We start from the raw sequence: 13012 nt of genomic DNA, 5'->3' as shown, positions 1-13012 counted from the left end.
ATAATGGGAGTGCAAGGGTCTGTGATATTGATATGGTTGTATGTAGCACTATCCGTCATCAGGGGGCGTAGCTCAGATGGTAGAGCGCTCGCTTAGCATGCGAGAGGTACTGGGATCGATACCCAGCGTCTCCAGAATTTTTAACACACCAACATGCGCACACTGCCATGCAAGTGAAATAATTCACAGCCAGCAAATGTGTCTAGGCAGATACGAGCGAACGATTAGCAGCAACAATTGGCAAGCGTGCTGTTACGCGCAGGAACCACCCTCCTCCCAGCCCTATACTTAATTTAGAACCAGTACGAGTCTTCCCTTAAGATTCTCAAACCTATGTCGGAAAGATCTGCCTTGCGCCGAGTTCACAAAAATCCCACTGCACATTCCCATTCTTTACGTGCAGTCGGCTGCTACTGGTGTTGCTAGTTATGACTGCTGATGACAGATGCCGTAGCAATCAATTCATGGAGTGAGTTGTATGTTTTGCGACACTCTGTCTCTGACAAGCAAGCGGAGGTGACATAGGCGCGAACACGGGAAGTTTGCAGCCCCTTGCTGCCTGCAGAGACCGAGCAGCCACACTAGTTGGGCGGCCTAAGCCGTAGGCGAAATGTGCTCACTCGCTTGGGTGCGACGTCAAGCTCTAAATAAGGCTGTCACTAGCGTGAGCGTTGCGTGAGCGTCGTGTAAAGTCGGAAAAGTCGTCTGCATGGGTGAGTGCAATGTTTGGGGAGCGTTTCGTAGTTTGCGCAGTGCAATGGAGACGCGGAAGCTTGTTGTGGCCCAGTCTTTTGCAGTTGGACGACAAGAGTGGTACACAGTAGTAAAGTGCGCGGCAGTGAGTTGGCATCAACAGTCGAGTGCACAATGGGGCTTCAGATGTGCTTGTTACCTCAGGCGCTGTGTGATTGTCGACAAGGAGTGAAAACGGAGCAATTTGTGACTGTCCTTTCAATTTAAGACTTTAAATACAGACGGAATTTGTAGTCGTAATACCAGAGCATCGAAACTACTTGGAACTCTTGTGCATATGAACGTGATCGCGCCTTTGTACACTGGTCCCTTCGCCCCTATAAACCAACCAACCATCATGTCCGCGCACATCAGAGTAGCAAAGGATGGAAAACAGCGCAGCTTTGTTGCGCTTGGGGGCGTAGCTCAGTTGGTAGAGCGTTCGCTTTGCATGTGAAAGGTCCCGCGTTCAAGCCCCGGCGCCTCCATGTTTTGTGGACAGTGCATGGTAAGTGTTGGTCGCGGCGAGCATAAAGACACGCTAGATGTTGCAAAGCCAGCGTCACAGACTCATATGATGTATACTGACGTAAGGAGAGCAAGACGTGAATGTGAGGACCGGCTGTTGTCGAGGTGTCATCGAGTGCAAATCTGTCTTAGGTATAACGGCCTAACCTCAATGAAGTCTAGAGTGTGGACAACACGTTCGTCTTACTCAGAGCGGTGGCCGAACGCTATTTTCGACGTTGTGCGTGCCACTTTAATTTTGGCCAACTACGATTCGATACAGAATGCAGGAAACCTGAAAGACACCCTCACGGACACATTGAGAGTAGTGTTTGTCTGCGGAATAATGGGAGTGCAAGGGTCTGTGATATTGATATGGTTGTATGTAGCACTATCCGTCATCAGGGGGCGTAGCTCAGATGGTAGAGCGCTCGCTTAGCATGCGAGAGGTACTGGGATCGATACCCAGCGTCTCCAGAATTTTTAACACACCAACATGCGCACACTGCCATGCAAGTGAAATAATTCACAGCCAGCAAATGTGTCTAGGCAGATACGAGCGAACGATTAGCAGCAACAATTGGCAAGCGTGCTGTTACGCGCAGGAACCACCCTCCTCCCAGCCCTATACTTAATTTAGAACCAGTACGAGTCTTCCCTTAAGATTCTCAAACCTATGTCGGAAAGATCTGCCTTGCGCCGAGTTCACAAAAATCCCACTGCACATTCCCATTCTTTACGTGCAGTCGGCTGCTACTGGTGTTGCTAGTTATGACTGCTGATGACAGATGCCGTAGCAATCAATTCATGGAGTGAGTTGTATGTTTTGCGACACTCTGTCTCTGACAAGCAAGCGGAGGTGACATAGGCGCGAACACGGGAAGTTTGCAGCCCCTTGCTGCCTGCAGAGACCGAGCAGCCACACTAGTTGGGCGGCCTAAGCCGTAGGCGAAATGTGCTCACTCGCTTGGGTGCGACGTCAAGCTCTAAATAAGGCTGTCACTAGCGTGAGCGTTGCGTGAGCGTCGTGTAAAGTCGGAAAAGTCGTCTGCATGGGTGAGTGCAATGTTTGGGGAGCGTTTCGTAGTTTGCGCAGTGCAATGGAGACGCGGAAGCTTGTTGTGGCCCAGTCTTTTGCAGTTGGACGACAAGAGTGGTACACAGTAGTAAAGTGCGCGGCAGTGAGTTGGCATCAACAGTCGAGTGCACAATGGGGCTTCAGATGTGCTTGTTACCTCAGGCGCTGTGTGATTGTCGACAAGGAGTGAAAACGGAGCAATTTGTGACTGTCCTTTCAATTTAAGACTTTAAATACAGACGGAATTTGTAGTCGTAATACCAGAGCATCGAAACTACTTGGAACTCTTGTGCATATGAACGTGATCGCGCCTTTGTACACTGGTCCCTTCGCCCCTATAAACCAACCAACCATCATGTCCGCGCACATCAGAGTAGCAAAGGATGGAAAACAGCGCAGCTTTGTTGCGCTTGGGGGCGTAGCTCAGTTGGTAGAGCGTTCGCTTTGCATGTGAAAGGTCCCGGGTTCAAGCCCCGGCGCCTCCATGTTTCGTGGACAGTGCATGGTAAGTGTTGGTCGCGGCGAGCCTAAAGACACGCAAGATGTTGCAAAGCCAGCGTCACAGACTCATATGATGTATACTGACGTAAGGAGAGCAAGACGTGAATGTGAGGACCGGCTGTTGTCGAGGTGTCATCGAGTGCAAATCTGTCTTAGGTATAACGGCCTATCCTCAATGAAGTCTAGAGTGTGGACAACACGTTCGTCTTACTCAGAGCGGTGGCCGAACGCTATTTTCGACGTTGTGCGTGCCACTTTAATTTTGGCCAACTACGATTCGATACAGAATGCAGGAAACCTGAAAGACACCCTCACGGACACATTGAGAGTAGTGTTTGTCTGCGGAATAATGGGAGTGCAAGGGTCTGTGATATTGATATGGTTGTATGTAGCACTATCCGTCATCAGGGGGCGTAGCTCAGATGGTAGAGCGCTCGCTTAGCATGCGAGAGGTACTGGGATCGATACCCAGCGTCTCCAGAATTTTTAACACACCAACATGCGCACACTGCCATGCAAGTGAAATAATTCACAGCCAGCAAATGTGTCTAGGCAGATACGAGCGAACGATTAGCAGCAACAATTGGCAAGCGTGCTGTTACGCGCAGGAACCACCCTCCTCCCAGCCCTATACTTAATTTAGAACCAGTACGAGTCTTCCCTTAAGATTCTCAAACCTATGTCGGAAAGATCTGCCTTGCGCCGAGTTCACAAAAATCCCACTGCACATTCCCATTCTTTACGTGCAGTCGGCTGCTACTGGTGTTGCTAGTTATGACTGCTGATGACAGATGCCGTAGCAATCAATTCATGGAGTGAGTTGTATGTTTTGCGACACTCTGTCTCTGACAAGCAAGCGGAGGTGACATAGGCGCGAACACGGGAAGTTTGCAGCCCCTTGCTGCCTGCAGAGACCGAGCAGCCACACTAGTTGGGCGGCCTAAGCCGTAGGCGAAATGTGCTCACTCGCTTGGGTGCGACGTCAAGCTCTAAATAAGGCTGTCACTAGCGTGAGCGTTGCGTGAGCGTCGTGTAAAGTCGGAAAAGTCGTCTGCATGGGTGAGTGCAATGTTTGGGGAGCGTTTCGTAGTTTGCGCAGTGCAATGGAGACGCGGAAGCTTGTTGTGGCCCAGTCTTTTGCAGTTGGACGACAAGAGTGGTACACAGTAGTAAAGTGCGCGGCAGTGAGTTGGCATCAACAGTCGAGTGCACAATGGGGCTTCAGATGTGCTTGTTACCTCAGGCGCTGTGTGATTGTCGACAAGGAGTGAAAACGGAGCAATTTGTGACTGTCCTTTCAATTTAAGACTTTAAATACAGACGGAATTTGTAGTCGTAATACCAGAGCATCGAAACTACTTGGAACTCTTGTGCATATGAACGTGATCGCGCCTTTGTACACTGGTCCCTTCGCCCCTATAAACCAACCAACCATCATGTCCGCGCACATCAGAGTAGCAAAGGATGGAAAACAGCGCAGCTTTGTTGCGCTTGGGGGCGTAGCTCAGTTGGTAGAGCGTTCGCTTTGCATGTGAAAGGTCCCGGGTTCAAGCCCCGGCGCCTCCATGTTTCGTGGACAGTGCATGGTAAGTGTTGGTCGCGGCGAGCCTAAAGACACGCAAGATGTTGCAAAGCCAGCGTCACAGACTCATATGATGTATACTGACGTAAGGAGAGCAAGACGTGAATGTGAGGACCGGCTGTTGTCGAGGTGTCATCGAGTGCAAATCTGTCTTAGGTATAACGGCCTATCCTCAATGAAGTCTAGAGTGTGGACAACACGTTCGTCTTACTCAGAGCGGTGGCCGAACGCTATTTTCGACGTTGTGCGTGCCACTTTAATTTTGGCCAACTACGATTCGATACAGAATGCAGGAAACCTGAAAGACACCCTCACGGACACATTGAGAGTAGTGTTTGTCTGCGGAATAATGGGAGTGCAAGGGTCTGTGATATTGATATGGTTGTATGTAGCACTATCCGTCATCAGGGGGCGTAGCTCAGATGGTAGAGCGCTCGCTTAGCATGCGAGAGGTACTGGGATCGATACCCAGCGTCTCCAGAATTTTTAACACACCAACATGCGCACACTGCCATGCAAGTGAAATAATTCACAGCCAGCAAATGTGTCTAGGCAGATACGAGCGAACGATTAGCAGCAACAATTGGCAAGCGTGCTGTTACGCGCAGGAACCACCCTCCTCCCAGCCCTATACTTAATTTAGAACCAGTACGAGTCTTCCCTTAAGATTCTCAAACCTATGTCGGAAAGATCTGCCTTGCGCCGAGTTCACAAAAATCCCACTGCACATTCCCATTCTTTACGTGCAGTCGGCTGCTACTGGTGTTGCTAGTTATGACTGCTGATGACAGATGCCGTAGCAATCAATTCATGGAGTGAGTTGTATGTTTTGCGACACTCTGTCTCTGACAAGCAAGCGGAGGTGACATAGGCGCGAACACGGGAAGTTTGCAGCCCCTTGCTGCCTGCAGAGACCGAGCAGCCACACTAGTTGGGCGGCCTAAGCCGTAGGCGAAATGTGCTCACTCGCTTGGGTGCGACGTCAAGCTCTAAATAAGGCTGTCACTAGCGTGAGCGTTGCGTGAGCGTCGTGTAAAGTCGGAAAAGTCGTCTGCATGGGTGAGTGCAATGTTTGGGGAGCGTTTCGTAGTTTGCGCAGTGCAATGGAGACGCGGAAGCTTGTTGTGGCCCAGTCTTTTGCAGTTGGACGACAAGAGTGGTACACAGTAGTAAAGTGCGCGGCAGTGAGTTGGCATCAACAGTCGAGTGCACAATGGGGCTTCAGATGTGCTTGTTACCTCAGGCGCTGTGTGATTGTCGACAAGGAGTGAAAACGGAGCAATTTGTGACTGTCCTTTCAATTTAAGACTTTAAATACAGACGGAATTTGTAGTCGTAATACCAGAGCATCGAAACTACTTGGAACTCTTGTGCATATGAACGTGATCGCGCCTTTGTACACTGGTCCCTTCGCCCCTATAAACCAACCAACCATCATGTCCGCGCACATCAGAGTAGCAAAGGATGGAAAACAGCGCAGCTTTGTTGCGCTTGGGGGCGTAGCTCAGTTGGTAGAGCGTTCGCTTTGCATGTGAAAGGTCCCGCGTTCAAGCCCCGGCGCCTCCATGTTTTGTGGACAGTGCATGGTAAGTGTTGGTCGCGGCGAGCATAAAGACACGCTAGATGTTGCAAAGCCAGCGTCACAGACTCATATGATGTATACTGACGTAAGGAGAGCAAGACGTGAATGTGAGGACCGGCTGTTGTCGAGGTGTCATCGAGTGCAAATCTGTCTTAGGTATAACGGCCTAACCTCAATGAAGTCTAGAGTGTGGACAACACGTTCGTCTTACTCAGAGCGGTGGCCGAACGCTATTTTCGACGTTGTGCGTGCCACTTTAATTTTGGCCAACTACGATTCGATACAGAATGCAGGAAACCTGAAAGACACCCTCACGGACACATTGAGAGTAGTGTTTGTCTGCGGAATAATGGGAGTGCAAGGGTCTGTGATATTGATATGGTTGTATGTAGCACTATCCGTCATCAGGGGGCGTAGCTCAGATGGTAGAGCGCTCGCTTAGCATGCGAGAGGTACTGGGATCGATACCCAGCGTCTCCAGAATTTTTAACACACCAACATGCGCACACTGCCATGCAAGTGAAATAATTCACAGCCAGCAAATGTGTCTAGGCAGATACGAGCGAACGATTAGCAGCAACAATTGGCAAGCGTGCTGTTACGCGCAGGAACCACCCTCCTCCCAGCCCTATACTTAATTTAGAACCAGTACGAGTCTTCCCTTAAGATTCTCAAACCTATGTCGGAAAGATCTGCCTTGCGCCGAGTTCACAAAAATCCCACTGCACATTCCCATTCTTTACGTGCAGTCGGCTGCTACTGGTGTTGCTAGTTATGACTGCTGATGACAGATGCCGTAGCAATCAATTCATGGAGTGAGTTGTATGTTTTGCGACACTCTGTCTCTGACAAGCAAGCGGAGGTGACATAGGCGCGAACACGGGAAGTTTGCAGCCCCTTGCTGCCTGCAGAGACCGAGCAGCCACACTAGTTGGGCGGCCTAAGCCGTAGGCGAAATGTGCTCACTCGCTTGGGTGCGACGTCAAGCTCTAAATAAGGCTGTCACTAGCGTGAGCGTTGCGTGAGCGTCGTGTAAAGTCGGAAAAGTCGTCTGCATGGGTGAGTGCAATGTTTGGGGAGCGTTTCGTAGTTTGCGCAGTGCAATGGAGACGCGGAAGCTTGTTGTGGCCCAGTCTTTTGCAGTTGGACGACAAGAGTGGTACACAGTAGTAAAGTGCGCGGCAGTGAGTTGGCATCAACAGTCGAGTGCACAATGGGGCTTCAGATGTGCTTGTTACCTCAGGCGCTGTGTGATTGTCGACAAGGAGTGAAAACGGAGCAATTTGTGACTGTCCTTTCAATTTAAGACTTTAAATACAGACGGAATTTGTAGTCGTAATACCAGAGCATCGAAACTACTTGGAACTCTTGTGCATATGAACGTGATCGCGCCTTTGTACACTGGTCCCTTCGCCCCTATAAACCAACCAACCATCATGTCCGCGCACATCAGAGTAGCAAAGGATGGAAAACAGCGCAGCTTTGTTGCGCTTGGGGGCGTAGCTCAGTTGGTAGAGCGTTCGCTTTGCATGTGAAAGGTCCCGCGTTCAAGCCCCGGCGCCTCCATGTTTTGTGGACAGTGCATGGTAAGTGTTGGTCGCGGCGAGCATAAAGACACGCTAGATGTTGCAAAGCCAGCGTCACAGACTCATATGATGTATACTGACGTAAGGAGAGCAAGACGTGAATGTGAGGACCGGCTGTTGTCGAGGTGTCATCGAGTGCAAATCTGTCTTAGGTATAACGGCCTAACCTCAATGAAGTCTAGAGTGTGGACAACACGTTCGTCTTACTCAGAGCGGTGGCCGAACGCTATTTTCGACGTTGTGCGTGCCACTTTAATTTTGGCCAACTACGATTCGATACAGAATGCAGGAAACCTGAAAGACACCCTCACGGACACATTGAGAGTAGTGTTTGTCTGCGGAATAATGGGAGTGCAAGGGTCTGTGATATTGATATGGTTGTATGTAGCACTATCCGTCATCAGGGGGCGTAGCTCAGATGGTAGAGCGCTCGCTTAGCATGCGAGAGGTACTGGGATCGATACCCAGCGTCTCCAGAATTTTTAACACACCAACATGCGCACACTGCCATGCAAGTGAAATAATTCACAGCCAGCAAATGTGTCTAGGCAGATACGAGCGAACGATTAGCAGCAACAATTGGCAAGCGTGCTGTTACGCGCAGGAACCACCCTCCTCCCAGCCCTATACTTAATTTAGAACCAGTACGAGTCTTCCCTTAAGATTCTCAAACCTATGTCGGAAAGATCTGCCTTGCGCCGAGTTCACAAAAATCCCACTGCACATTCCCATTCTTTACGTGCAGTCGGCTGCTACTGGTGTTGCTAGTTATGACTGCTGATGACAGATGCCGTAGCAATCAATTCATGGAGTGAGTTGTATGTTTTGCGACACTCTGTCTCTGACAAGCAAGCGGAGGTGACATAGGCGCGAACACGGGAAGTTTGCAGCCCCTTGCTGCCTGCAGAGACCGAGCAGCCACACTAGTTGGGCGGCCTAAGCCGTAGGCGAAATGTGCTCACTCGCTTGGGTGCGACGTCAAGCTCTAAATAAGGCTGTCACTAGCGTGAGCGTTGCGTGAGCGTCGTGTAAAGTCGGAAAAGTCGTCTGCATGGGTGAGTGCAATGTTTGGGGAGCGTTTCGTAGTTTGCGCAGTGCAATGGAGACGCGGAAGCTTGTTGTGGCCCAGTCTTTTGCAGTTGGACGACAAGAGTGGTACACAGTAGTAAAGTGCGCGGCAGTGAGTTGGCATCAACAGTCGAGTGCACAATGGGGCTTCAGATGTGCTTGTTACCTCAGGCGCTGTGTGATTGTCGACAAGGAGTGAAAACGGAGCAATTTGTGACTGTCCTTTCAATTTAAGACTTTAAATACAGACGGAATTTGTAGTCGTAATACCAGAGCATCGAAACTACTTGGAACTCTTGTGCATATGAACGTGATCGCGCCTTTGTACACTGGTCCCTTCGCCCCTATAAACCAACCAACCATCATGTCCGCGCACATCAGAGTAGCAAAGGATGGAAAACAGCGCAGCTTTGTTGCGCTTGGGGGCGTAGCTCAGTTGGTAGAGCGTTCGCTTTGCATGTGAAAGGTCCCGCGTTCAAGCCCCGGCGCCTCCATGTTTTGTGGACAGTGCATGGTAAGTGTTGGTCGCGGCGAGCATAAAGACACGCTAGATGTTGCAAAGCCAGCGTCACAGACTCATATGATGTATACTGACGTAAGGAGAGCAAGACGTGAATGTGAGGACCGGCTGTTGTCGAGGTGTCATCGAGTGCAAATCTGTCTTAGGTATAACGGCCTAACCTCAATGAAGTCTAGAGTGTGGACAACACGTTCGTCTTACTCAGAGCGGTGGCCGAACGCTATTTTCGACGTTGTGCGTGCCACTTTAATTTTGGCCAACTACGATTCGATACAGAATGCAGGAAACCTGAAAGACACCCTCACGGACACATTGAGAGTAGTGTTTGTCTGCGGAATAATGGGAGTGCAAGGGTCTGTGATATTGATATGGTTGTATGTAGCACTATCCGTCATCAGGGGGCGTAGCTCAGATGGTAGAGCGCTCGCTTAGCATGCGAGAGGTACTGGGATCGATACCCAGCGTCTCCAGAATTTTTAACACACCAACATGCGCACACTGCCATGCAAGTGAAATAATTCACAGCCAGCAAATGTGTCTAGGCAGATACGAGCGAACGATTAGCAGCAACAATTGGCAAGCGTGCTGTTACGCGCAGGAACCACCCTCCTCCCAGCCCTATACTTAATTTAGAACCAGTACGAGTCTTCCCTTAAGATTCTCAAACCTATGTCGGAAAGATCTGCCTTGCGCCGAGTTCACAAAAATCCCACTGCACATTCCCATTCTTTACGTGCAGTCGGCTGCTACTGGTGTTGCTAGTTATGACTGCTGATGACAGATGCCGTAGCAATCAATTCATGGAGTGAGTTGTATGTTTTGCGACACTCTGTCTCTGACAAGCAAGCGGAGGTGACATAGGCGCGAACACGGGAAGTTTGCAGCCCCTTGCTGCCTGCAGAGACCGAGCAGCCACACTAGTTGGGCGGCCTAAGCCGTAGGCGAAATGTGCTCACTCGCTTGGGTGCGACGTCAAGCTCTAAATAAGGCTGTCACTAGCGTGAGCGTTGCGTGAGCGTCGTGTAAAGTCGGAAAAGTCGTCTGCATGGGTGAGTGCAATGTTTGGGGAGCGTTTCGTAGTTTGCGCAGTGCAATGGAGACGCGGAAGCTTGTTGTGGCCCAGTCTTTTGCAGTTGGACGACAAGAGTGGTACACAGTAGTAAAGTGCGCGGCAGTGAGTTGGCATCAACAGTCGAGTGCACAATGGGGCTTCAGATGTGCTTGTTACCTCAGGCGCTGTGTGATTGTCGACAAGGAGTGAAAACGGAGCAATTTGTGACTGTCCTTTCAATTTAAGACTTTAAATACAGACGGAATTTGTAGTCGTAATACCAGAGCATCGAAACTACTTGGAACTCTTGTGCATATGAACGTGATCGCGCCTTTGTACACTGGTCCCTTCGCCCCTATAAACCAACCAACCATCATGTCCGCGCACATCAGAGTAGCAAAGGATGGAAAACAGCGCAGCTTTGTTGCGCTTGGGGGCGTAGCTCAGTTGGTAGAGCGTTCGCTTTGCATGTGAAAGGTCCCGGGTTCAAGCCCCGGCGCCTCCATGTTTCGTGGACAGTGCATGGTAAGTGTTGGTCGCGGCGAGCCTAAAGACACGCAAGATGTTGCAAAGCCAGCGTCACAGACTCATATGATGTATACTGACGTAAGGAGAGCAAGACGTGAATGTGAGGACCGGCTGTTGTCGAGGTGTCATCGAGTGCAAATCTGTCTTAGGTATAACGGCCTAACCTCAATGAAGTCTAGAGTGTGGACAACACGTTCGTCTTACTCAGAGCGGTGGCCGAACGCTATTTTCGACGTTGTGCGTGCCACTTTAATTTTGGCCAACTACGATTCGATACAGAATGCAGGAAACCTGAAAGACACCCTCACGGACACATTGAGAGTAGTGTTTGTCTGCGGAATAATGGGAGTGCAAGGGTCTGTGATATTGATATGGTTGTATGTAGCACTATCCGTCATCAGGGGGCGTAGCTCAGATGGTAGAGCGCTCGCTTAGCATGCGAGAGGTACTGGGATCGATACCCAGCGTCTCCAGAATTTTTAACACACCAACATGCGCACACTGCCATGCAAGTGAAATAATTCACAGCCAGCAAATGTGTCTAGGCAGATACGAGCGAACGATTAGCAGCAACAATTGGCAAGCGTGCTGTTACGCGCAGGAACCACCCTCCTCCCAGCCCTATACTTAATTTAGAACCAGTACGAGTCTTCCCTTAAGATTCTCAAACCTATGTCGGAAAGATCTGCCTTGCGCCGAGTTCACAAAAATCCCACTGCACATTCCCATTCTTTACGTGCAGTCGGCTGCTACTGGTGTTGCTAGTTATGACTGCTGATGACAGATGCCGTAGCAATCAATTCATGGAGTGAGTTGTATGTTTTGCGACACTCTGTCTCTGACAAGCAAGCGGAGGTGACATAGGCGCGAACACGGGAAGTTTGCAGCCCCTTGCTGCCTGCAGAGACCGAGCAGCCACACTAGTTGGGCGGCCTAAGCCGTAGGCGAAATGTGCTCACTCGCTTGGGTGCGACGTCAAGCTCTAAATAAGGCTGTCACTAGCGTGAGCGTTGCGTGAGCGTCGTGTAAAGTCGGAAAAGTCGTCTGCATGGGTGAGTGCAATGTTTGGGGAGCGTTTCGTAGTTTGCGCAGTGCAATGGAGACGCGGAAGCTTGTTGTGGCCCAGTCTTTTGCAGTTGGACGACAAGAGTGGTACACAGTAGTAAAGTGCGCGGCAGTGAGTTGGCATCAACAGTCGAGTGCACAATGGGGCTTCAGATGTGCTTGTTACCTCAGGCGCTGTGTGATTGTCGACAAGGAGTGAAAACGGAGCAATTTGTGACTGTCCTTTCAATTTAAGACTTTAAATACAGACGGAATTTGTAGTCGTAATACCAGAGCATCGAAACTACTTGGAACTCTTGTGCATATGAACGTGATCGCGCCTTTGTACACTGGTCCCTTCGCCCCTATAAACCAACCAACCATCATGTCCGCGCACATCAGAGTAGCAAAGGATGGAAAACAGCGCAGCTTTGTTGCGCTTGGGGGCGTAGCTCAGTTGGTAGAGCGTTCGCTTTGCATGTGAAAGGTCCCGCGTTCAAGCCCCGGCGCCTCCATGTTTTGTGGACAGTGCATGGTAAGTGTTGGTCGCGGCGAGCATAAAGACACGCTAGATGTTGCAAAGCCAGCGTCACAGACTCATATGATGTATACTGACGTAAGGAGAGCAAGACGTGAATGTGAGGACCGGCTGTTGTCGAGGTGTCATCGAGTGCAAATCTGTCTTAGGTATAACGGCCTAACCTCAATGAAGTCTAGAGTGTGGACAACACGTTCGTCTTACTCAGAGCGGTGGCCGAACGCTATTTTCGACGTTGTGCGTGCCACTTTAATTTTGGCCAACTACGATTCGATACAGAATGCAGGAAACCTGAAAGACACCCTCACGGACACATTGAGAGTAGTGTTTGTCTGCGGAATAATGGGAGTGCAAGGGTCTGTGATATTGATATGGTTGTATGTAGCACTATCCGTCATCAGGGGGCGTAGCTCAGATGGTAGAGCGCTCGCTTAGCATGCGAGAGGTACTGGGATCGATACCCAGCGTCTCCAGAATTTTTAACACACCAACATGCGCACACTGCCATGCAAGTGAAATAATTCACAGCCAGCAAATGTGTCTAGGCAGATACGAGCGAACGATTAGCAGCAACAATTGGCAAGCGTGCTGTTACGCGCAGGAACCACCCTCCTCCCAGCCCTATACTTAATTTAGAACCAGTACGAGTCTTCCCTTAAGATTCTCAAACCTATGTCGGAAAGATCTGCCTTGCG

General features: G+C 50.1%; 17 non-coding genes across 17 annotated transcripts; all 17 read left to right on the top strand.

Moving 5' to 3' along the window:
• The first annotated feature begins 61 nt into the window (after positions 1-61).
• Trnaa-agc (transfer RNA alanine (anticodon AGC)) lies at positions 62-134 on the top strand. The gene has a single exon. It is a non-coding gene; the product is annotated as a tRNA-Ala (tRNA).
• Positions 135-1147: 1013 nt separating this feature from the next.
• On the top strand, positions 1148-1220 carry Trnaa-ugc (transfer RNA alanine (anticodon UGC)). The gene has a single exon. It is a non-coding gene; the product is annotated as a tRNA-Ala (tRNA).
• Positions 1221-1643: 423 nt separating this feature from the next.
• Trnaa-agc (transfer RNA alanine (anticodon AGC)) lies at positions 1644-1716 on the top strand. The gene has a single exon. It is a non-coding gene; the product is annotated as a tRNA-Ala (tRNA).
• Positions 1717-2729: 1013 nt separating this feature from the next.
• On the top strand, positions 2730-2802 carry Trnaa-ugc (transfer RNA alanine (anticodon UGC)). Its single transcript has one exon. It is a non-coding gene; the product is annotated as a tRNA-Ala (tRNA).
• Positions 2803-3225: 423 nt separating this feature from the next.
• Positions 3226-3298, top strand: Trnaa-agc (transfer RNA alanine (anticodon AGC)). The gene has a single exon. It is a non-coding gene; the product is annotated as a tRNA-Ala (tRNA).
• A 1013-nt stretch (positions 3299-4311) lies between these two features.
• Positions 4312-4384, top strand: Trnaa-ugc (transfer RNA alanine (anticodon UGC)). Its single transcript has one exon. It is a non-coding gene; the product is annotated as a tRNA-Ala (tRNA).
• Positions 4385-4807: 423 nt separating this feature from the next.
• Trnaa-agc (transfer RNA alanine (anticodon AGC)) lies at positions 4808-4880 on the top strand. The gene has a single exon. It is a non-coding gene; the product is annotated as a tRNA-Ala (tRNA).
• Positions 4881-5893: 1013 nt separating this feature from the next.
• Positions 5894-5966, top strand: Trnaa-ugc (transfer RNA alanine (anticodon UGC)). Its single transcript has one exon. It is a non-coding gene; the product is annotated as a tRNA-Ala (tRNA).
• Positions 5967-6389: 423 nt separating this feature from the next.
• Trnaa-agc (transfer RNA alanine (anticodon AGC)) lies at positions 6390-6462 on the top strand. The gene has a single exon. It is a non-coding gene; the product is annotated as a tRNA-Ala (tRNA).
• Positions 6463-7475: 1013 nt separating this feature from the next.
• Trnaa-ugc (transfer RNA alanine (anticodon UGC)) lies at positions 7476-7548 on the top strand. The gene has a single exon. It is a non-coding gene; the product is annotated as a tRNA-Ala (tRNA).
• Positions 7549-7971: 423 nt separating this feature from the next.
• On the top strand, positions 7972-8044 carry Trnaa-agc (transfer RNA alanine (anticodon AGC)). The gene has a single exon. It is a non-coding gene; the product is annotated as a tRNA-Ala (tRNA).
• Positions 8045-9057: 1013 nt separating this feature from the next.
• Positions 9058-9130, top strand: Trnaa-ugc (transfer RNA alanine (anticodon UGC)). The gene has a single exon. It is a non-coding gene; the product is annotated as a tRNA-Ala (tRNA).
• A 423-nt stretch (positions 9131-9553) lies between these two features.
• On the top strand, positions 9554-9626 carry Trnaa-agc (transfer RNA alanine (anticodon AGC)). Its single transcript has one exon. It is a non-coding gene; the product is annotated as a tRNA-Ala (tRNA).
• Positions 9627-10639: 1013 nt separating this feature from the next.
• Positions 10640-10712, top strand: Trnaa-ugc (transfer RNA alanine (anticodon UGC)). Its single transcript has one exon. It is a non-coding gene; the product is annotated as a tRNA-Ala (tRNA).
• Positions 10713-11135: 423 nt separating this feature from the next.
• On the top strand, positions 11136-11208 carry Trnaa-agc (transfer RNA alanine (anticodon AGC)). Its single transcript has one exon. It is a non-coding gene; the product is annotated as a tRNA-Ala (tRNA).
• A 1013-nt stretch (positions 11209-12221) lies between these two features.
• Trnaa-ugc (transfer RNA alanine (anticodon UGC)) lies at positions 12222-12294 on the top strand. The gene has a single exon. It is a non-coding gene; the product is annotated as a tRNA-Ala (tRNA).
• Positions 12295-12717: 423 nt separating this feature from the next.
• Positions 12718-12790, top strand: Trnaa-agc (transfer RNA alanine (anticodon AGC)). The gene has a single exon. It is a non-coding gene; the product is annotated as a tRNA-Ala (tRNA).
• Positions 12791-13012: the final 222 nt, after the last annotated feature.

This window comes from Schistocerca cancellata, unplaced genomic scaffold (genome assembly GCF_023864275.1).
Source record: "Schistocerca cancellata isolate TAMUIC-IGC-003103 unplaced genomic scaffold, iqSchCanc2.1 HiC_scaffold_985, whole genome shotgun sequence".
NCBI lineage: Eukaryota > Metazoa > Arthropoda > Insecta > Orthoptera > Acrididae > Schistocerca > Schistocerca cancellata.
Note: the sequence above shows the minus strand (reverse complement) of the source record. Positions and strands in the feature narration are given on the sequence as shown.